Source organism: Martes martes (genome assembly GCF_963455335.1).
Source record: "Martes martes genome assembly, chromosome: 1".
Taxonomy (NCBI): Eukaryota; Metazoa; Chordata; class Mammalia; order Carnivora; family Mustelidae; genus Martes; species Martes martes.
In genome coordinates, this window is record NC_137888.1 from 1,369,374 (window position 1) to 1,377,609 (window position 8,236).

An 8,236-nucleotide genomic window follows, 5' to 3' on the forward strand; every position below is an offset into this window, starting at 1 on the left:
CGCTGGACAACCTGGCAGCAATCCCATGTGGCCCGCCCTGCCTCCCGGGCACTCGGTCTGTTCTTCACTCATGCAAACTGTGAAAATATCACTTTGGTGTCCTGGAAAAAAACCCGATGCTCAAATGCTCGCCCAGGGAACCCAGGTAGAGGGTTTTATGGGAGTGCCTGGCCCTGTCAGCCGCGGGGCGCGCGGTCTGTGGAAACCGAAGACCACCTTGGCCGCGCTTTCCCTCTCGCTGACGTGGCCTCGTAGCTGGATCCCATGAGCAGAATTAGAAATCACGCTGGGCAGGCGCCTCCAGGCAGAGCTGTAGGATTTGTGACCCTGAGACACTGGCCTCCCGCAGGCTCCGGAGACGGCAAGTGACCTGGAGAACGCTGGGCGGGGAAAGGAGGTGCCCAGCCCGACCACACGGGGCTGCTTGCCTCCGTTCACGATCGGGGCGTCCGGAAAGACTGTCAGTGGAAGGAAACATTCCCGGCCAGCAGGCAGAGAAACCACTCCTGTGCCCAGGTCCCCAGTAGAGCGGCAGCCAGAGGGCAGAAGCACATGACCTGTGCACAGGGGGCAGCTGGTGGCTCTGGGCGGCCCCGCTGGGCTGGCCTGGCTTTCTGCCCCTCATTTCTAGGCCTTGGGCCCACCACACCTTCTGCTCACACACCATGACCATGTGGTCCCAGCACTGCCTCCCCGTGGTGATCCCATTCCCGATGTGTCCTGTGGAGACTACGCTCTGGTCATGGTCACCATGGACGCAGGCTCATGACCTCGGGACCCATGAGCCTGGAGCGTGGGTCTCGATCATTCAAGGACAACCTTGCTCGTGTTCTTTTAAAGTCTGTTCCACGGTGGTCCCCGTGACCAAAAATGTATCTGAGAAAAGATGTGTTTCCTTGTTTTATTTAATTCTGCCCCGTGTGCTTGGGAGAGGACACCCCCGGGGACTTTTAGATTGTTGTCTAAAAGTAGGCTATTGATTTCTTGGTTTCTAAAAAAGTCAGGAAGATAAAGCTGCTAATGAGAGATAACCAGTATGCTGCGATACATTTATTTGAGATGAAATATTTTTGTGTGTGTCCCATATTTATAAAAAGCATGACACCGGAATGACAGAAAGCAGACTGGGTGAAGCCTCCAATCAGCTCCTCATGGGAGGGGGCACCGTGCGTAGAGTCTGCCCAGCTCACGACCACCTCCTTCTCTGCCCCCCCCCCCCCCCCGCTGCCAGCAGACCCAGCCCCGTCATGGGACCGACCCAGAGAGGACTTGTTTGCGCAGCGGACGGAGCGCTGCTCCCACACCCCAGCGCCAGGCCCAGAGGTGGAGGTGTGACTCAGCGTGACTTCACCGGGAGGTGGGTGCTGGCAGGGAGACGACCCCGAGTCTGTGCCTGTGCCTGCCGTGTGGAAGCCCGCAGCGGCTGGGCCAGCCTTCACCCCTCGCCGTGCCCGGGGGAGCGGGCCGCGGTGCGAGTCACGCAGCCGGCAGACCTCAGAGCCGGGAGCGGGGTGGTGAGACACGGCAAGGGCGGCGGGCAGCACAGAGGGGAGACGGGCCAGGGGAACAGGGTCCAGAACAGGGTCCAGACTCCGCTCCCCCCCGCGTGAGCCGGGCGCCCGGCCTCTCTGAGCGTGTTCTTCACCCACAGCAGGAGGATGTCGCCCCCACTGCACGGGCCACGTGGTGAAGACCCCCCGATGGTGGAGAGCCGCAGGGGTCCTGGGAGCTGCAGCCCGCCCGGCTCCCAAGACGCAGCCCAGGCTTCGGGACGCTTTGAGCGGAGCCTCACGGATGAGTGAGCGGGTGGTGACAGGTGGTGAGGGTGCCCCGAGGCGGGGGGACAGCATTTCCATCTGGCTGGAGGTCGACGAAGGCAGGACTTCTCAGCACGGTGATCAGGGGGCAGTCGGGGCAGCATCCCGGGCGCTGGGCCTCTCCACCTCCTCCCTCAGCCGCCGTCAAGATGGGAGGTGCCTGTGGGGTGAGCCCTGGGGCAGGGAGACTGGTGGGGGCCATCGACGCCCGTGGTCTGTTTCTGCACCGTCTACCTGCTCGGCATGAATGGCACCTTTATAGCAGATTGGGGGGACGGAAGAACGTGGGACAGAGATGTACACGGCCCACAAAGCCTGAAGTATTCCCCCGCGGGCCACTTACAGAGCCGGGTGGACCGGCTCTACCCTGACACGGGGAGTCGGACCGGCCCCGTCCGAGTACACAGACTGTCTTGGGGAGGGAAAGAAACGCAGTCCCAAACCAGGGTGTCACGGGCGTGGCTGTGGTGGCTCATGAGGGTCCGTGTGTCCCGAGGCGACTGCCCACCCAGCTGGGAGGTCGGGCAGTCTTCTCTGTCAGACGGGAGCAGTGCAGGTGCCAAGTTCAGATGTTTCTAGAAGCAGACTCGGTGAGACTTGGGGGTGGCTTGGGTGGTGGGGCACGGAGCAGGAAGGACCTGGCCAGCGCGTGCTGGTGGAGGGTGGCACCAGGCACCGAGACGAGGCAGAGCAGGGAAGAAGCCCCCACGGCCTTCTGTGCAGAGTTTGCGAGGCCTCTCAGAGTCCAAGTGGTGGACACAGAAGACAGCGCCAGGAGCCCCACAGGGAGCGCCTCCGGAAGGAAAGCTGAGTCCAGAGAAAATGAGAAAGACACGGAACTCGTGCTGACTTTGAAAACTTCAGTGGGGTGCTGGGGGCAGAGAGAGAGGACACTCCCCGTCTCCTATGAGGAGGCAGACGTCTCTTAGACTCTGGAACCTAAGAACGGCCCCAAAGAGGTGATGCACCCACCCCGTCCACAAACTAAGTCAGTACCCGCGGACCCGGAACAAGCACCCAGCAAGCCGGAGTCCAGGAACAGGTGAGATGGGAACGAGGACATTATGACCCATTATGACCCAGCTGGGCTTACCCAGGAACACGACGACATTGGCTTAACACTTAAAATCTATTCTGCAAATCACCCACAGGGGAGGCTTTTAATAACACCCAGCACCCCCCATGTTTAGAAACACAAACTCAGAAATTGGGAATAACAGGGCATTTCTCTAACCTGATAACTGCCCATAAGCTCCTGAAACGAGCATGAAACACACAGGAAATGTGAGACGCAGGCTGCTAAAATCAGAAACAAACCAGGGACAATGGCCCTCTCCAGTGCTGTTCATGGTGAGAGCCCCGAGGACAGAGCACCACGCAGCAGTGGGGGTAGGGGTGATGACACATGTGGAAAACAAAACATCATCTGCAGCTAAATTATTTGATTTAATAAAATCTAGCAAGATTCCTGAGTACAAAGCCAACATACACGCACACTTAGCCATTTCTGTGCATGAGCAACAATTAGGGAAACGATCCCACTTACGATTGCGTGTGAAAGTATGAGTTAAAAACAGACCTAATGGACGAGTGTGTGATCTTTAAGGAGAAAAAACATCTCCACAAAGTTATTGAAAGAGCGAGCGAACGTAGAGACACACTATTGTAATAGATAAGAGAACCCCAGGGTCGTAAAGATGTCACCTCTCCCACCAATTACCTGTAGAGTCGATGGGATTCTATAAATATTCCGACAGGGATATTCATGCAACTGACTGATTCTAACCTAGATCGCAGGAGGGCAGAGGCGCCAGAATGGCCAGAAGGAAGCAAAGGTCGGCGATTTGCTCCAGCAACTGCAGAGACCTGACGAGTTACTGTCCATCACGCGGCTCGTGCCTGGCCCAAGGAGGGACAAAGTGAGCAATGAAGGAGGACAGAGTCGGAGCAGGCCCACCCCACCTCCACCGTGAGAGAAGAGCTGCCGCAGGTCAGTCGGGGGAGACGGGAGACAGGGCTATGTGATGCCGGGTCATCTGTCTGTGCACGTCAGGGAAACTACAGCTGGGCACATGCCCGCACCCTGCCCGAAGCTCAGCTCCAGAGGAATTAAGGAGGAAAAAAAAAAAAAAAGAAGACCCCTAAACTTTTCAAACAGAGGGAAATATCCTTATGACCATGGGGAAGGAAGACTGTCTTAAGGTTCGAAAGCTGCCGGTCGTAAACCGTAAGATGGGTAAATCTGACTCTGTTGACGCTAAGAATGCTCAGTGAAAGAGGTGAAGTGAGACCACGGCCCCTGGAGGGAGAGGACACCTGCCCTGTATAAGCAGAGAGGATCTGCATCCAGGATGCATGCAGACCTGCTGACCCAACAGAAGAACGCGAACGACTTAATAAAAATGGGCAAAAGCCATGAACAGGAGAGGAAGGCTGTATGGGCAGTCAGCACCTGGTGCAATGCCCGGCTTCATCCGGAGCAGGGAAATGGGGCTCCTGCTTGCAGTAATGCTCGGTTCCTCCCCCCTCACCTAAAGTCTGAAAGACTGATGACAGCAAGTGCTGGAGAGGCTGCGGGTCACCGGCGTTCACAACCACTGTGGAGCACACCCTTCTCCTCAGAATGAACGCTTGTGCCCCCTGGGAGCCAGCGATCGAACCCCTGAGTACGCACCCAGGAAAAATCCCTGCACCTGCTCAGAGACGGGCCACCGGAGGTGCGTCATGGCCACACCCACAATAGCCCACCGTCCATGTCCTAGGAAAGACAAAATCCATCAGGCTGAATCCATCCAGTGTGCACACGTCCCGGGATGGCATGGCGACAGCTGGTGGACGAGTCAACTCCAGCAACACCCAACTCTGGTGAATCCTACAGGCAAGATGCTTGCTGAAAAGAGAGCCTGAAGACGAGGAGAGCCGAGCCCGAGAGGGGTTGGCAGGCACACACACAGCGTTCGTGTGTGTACCTATCGTACTGTGTGTACATGTATGTTATTGCGTGTGCATGCATGCACACACATCCACACGTATGTACACATGACATATTTGCCAGCAAGAGAGTGATGAGCACAAAGTTTCAGGAGCCGACCGCCTCCAGCAGGAAGGCCACCGGGAACAGCTTCTGGGAAGAGCATGTAGATGAAGGTTACTGGAAACGGTCTCAGTCTGGGATGCTGGTGAAGTACGGGGGGGCATGCACGATGCTTTATAACTTACGTGGACTTTACACATAGCCCTTTGGTAAATCAAGGTACATAGTAAGTATATTTTGTTGTATTTTTTTGCATATCAGGTATATTTTCTTATTTTTTTAAAGATTTTATTTATTTATTTGACAGAGAGAGAGAGACCACAAGTAAGCCCAGAGGCAGGCGGGGGGTGGGGGAAGCAGGCTCCCCACTGAGCAGAGAGCCCGATGCGGGGCTCGATCCCAGGACCCTGAGATCATGACCTGAGTCGAAGGCAGAGGCTTAACCCACTGAGCCACCCAGGCGCTCCTATATCAGGTATATTTTCAGTGAAAAATTTAATGATGTTTTTTGAGAGGGGGCGGGGGATGGGAGAGGGAGAAAGAGAATCTTAGGCAGGGTTCAATCTCGAGACCCCGAGACCATGACCCGAGCTGAAATCAGGAGTCAGAGGCTGAACCGACGGAGCCGTCCAGCACCCCTTCAATGCAGACAGAAGAAGGATGGTCGAGACAGGAGAGTCAGCGGGAGAAGCCCCTCACCAGGGAGCAAGACTGATCAAGCGATAGTCTGGGCACAAGAACCCCTGAGCAGTGTGCATGGGGGGACAGAAAGACAAACCACTTGGGAAAGCGGCTTGGAATTTTCATGCAAAGCATCCCCTACCATCCACAGTCGCTCTCCTAAGCATAAACCCTAAAGAGGCTCGTATAGGTTTCCCGAGAGACCTGGCCCCGTGGTGCTTTTAACATAAGGATCGTGGCAAACGCTGCCCATTCTCCACAGAGGGGAGGATTCCGTGAGGGTCCCGTGGGACAGTGTGTGCAGAACCACTAGCAAGGGAGGTAAGCAGTTCTCAGTGGTGAGACGGAGGTGATAGCACCACACACGATTCAGAGGTTTACACGAGGTCGACTACTTTGTCAACAATAAAGGACCATCGCTATTAGGATTTCATACTGGCAAACACCTCAAATTCTTTGTGGGATAAGTTGAATATTAAAAAATGTAAAACCGAACAAAATTAGCTTCACCAACTTCTTTCGAGTGGTGGTAGATTTTTTTTATAAATCAGACTCAAAACCAGTACGGCAGCTGGTTTTGCACCACTCTAAAATGATGAACTAGAACCAGTAAAAGGAGCTTTCTTTCCTATTTTCATTTTTGCTGAGTTATCTCTTAATTATGATGTTAGCTAGCATCTTTCCGGACACACTGAAAGGCAGTTAGGAACCGAAGCCGGGCCGGGGAGTGAGGAGGGAGTGGAGCGTGGGGGGTCCCTGGGTCCCTCCTCCCAGCGCGCCCAGGCAACCTTCCAGAGAGGGCTGGAGGCTGGAAACACACCTAATCAGAGTCTGGTTAATGACACGGTAGATGGCCTGTGTGGTTCTTTACAGCCTTCTGGTGGGGAGGGGAGGGCTTCGACCTCCCTATGGTCCAGCTGGGGTTTTCAGCTCCAATTCTCAGGGCTCGGGCCGGCTGTCCCAAGTCCCTCAAGGATGCAGCAGCTCTGAGGAGGGCCCTCAGATGCATGTTGCTAAACATCTCTGTCGAGGCGTAATACACGCACAGAGGAGCACCCCCACCAGGAGAGTGCAGCTCGATGCGTGAACCCACAGTGGACACATGAGACACCGTCCACCTGGGGCAAAGAGTAGAACGTGCCCACCACCCAGAGCCCCCTTCCCAACCTCTGCCACCTCCCAGGCTGCGGGGGGAGACCTCTGCCCTGACCCCCGCACCGTGGACCAGTCACGTGAGTGTTTACTCCGCGGGCATGGAACCCTGCAGCGCAACACTCTTGGTCTGGCTGCGTTTGCACAGTGAGACCCACCATGCTCTGTCCAAGCTGCACCAATTATAATGTGTTTTTGTTGCACTAGAGTGTGTCCAGAGTATTAACGGTCCACAGTATACCGACTCATTCAGCGCTGACAAGGACTCGGTTGTTCCCTATTTTTTGCTGAGTGATCAACGCTCTAGTGACTGCTGTCCAGCCCGTCTTTCAGGGTACACACGTCAGTGTAAACCAGGTCAAGGGCACACATATGTCCCACGGGAGCCAGTTTTCCAAATTTGGACCCACGTTGGGTCCCCCAATGGTCTGGGAGCATTCCAGTGGCTCCTCGTGCTTACCGTCACTGGGTGCTGACATCGTCTTCATTGGAGCCATTCTGGTAGGATGGCAGCTGCCCGAAGTTGTCACCAATGACTGATGTATCCACATTGTTGCCCACGTGTGTCCTTTCCCATGAAGGAGCGTCTCAGGTTTTTCCTATCTGTCTGTAGAAGTTCTTTGTGTGTTGTGAACACAGACTCTCCAGTAGGGTGTGTGCAGGGATCTTCTCCTGCTCAGCTGCTGGCCTTCCACAGTCCCCATGGTGTCTTTCATGAACAGTTCTCAATCACTGTGATCCAACGTAGTGACATTTCCGTACGCTGAGTGCTTTCTGTGGCCTGTTTAGAAAACCCGGACCAGCCCATCGTCATGAGGCTACGCTCCCATCACCCGATTTTCAGATTTAGAGCAACAGTCCGTCTGGAACCGCAGTGCCTGTATGGCGTGAGGTAGGGATCCAGATCCACTTGCTGCCATCATCGCTTGGCCCAGGGCTGTTTATTGAAAAGACGTGGCCCCTTTCCCTGTGGTTTGCAGGAGCTACTTTTACTTCCACACCGGACTCGCTGTTTTGTTGAGTGCTGTGCCTTTCCTTGTTACTGGTGCGGCTGCTCTCGTTTTGTCCTTCTTCAGAACCTGCAGGCTGTACGTGGTATTTTACGACCCCGTGTAACTTTTCGAATTGGCCCATCCGTTTCCCCCAGCCTCCTGCTGGAATATTGACGAGAATTGCACTGAAGCTACAGATCAGTTTAGTAAGAATGAGCATTCTTACAGCATTGGGGGTTCCCGTTCACACTCCCCGTGTTTAGTTAAGTGTCCTTCCGCTCTCGATCACCTTACAGTATTTTCTGTAGATAGTCCATACACATTTCATTAGGTTTGTTCCCAAGGACTTGATGCTTCCAATGATATTTTTAAATGTTCTCTATTGTAGGGGGCACCTGGGGGCTCAGTCGGATAAACGTCTGCCTTCGGCTCAGGTCATGATCTCAGGGTCCTGGGATCGAGCCCCGCATCGGGCTCCCTGCTCCATGGGGAGTCTGCTTCTCCCCCTCTCTCTACCCTTCTCCCTCCCCATCCCCCCAAATAAATAAATTAAATTTTTT

The 8,236-nt window shown here is 54.9% G+C and overlaps 1 long non-coding RNA gene across 1 annotated transcript; it reads left to right on the plus strand.

Moving 5' to 3' along the window:
* Positions 1-1,233: 1,233 nt before the first annotated feature.
* On the plus strand, positions 1,234-7,817 carry LOC308340922. The gene is made up of 3 exons (XR_013966643.1): positions 1,234-1,357; positions 1,652-2,859; positions 3,608-7,817. It is a non-coding gene; the product is annotated as an uncharacterized lncRNA (long non-coding RNA).
* The last annotated feature ends 419 nt before the right edge of the window (positions 7,818-8,236 follow it).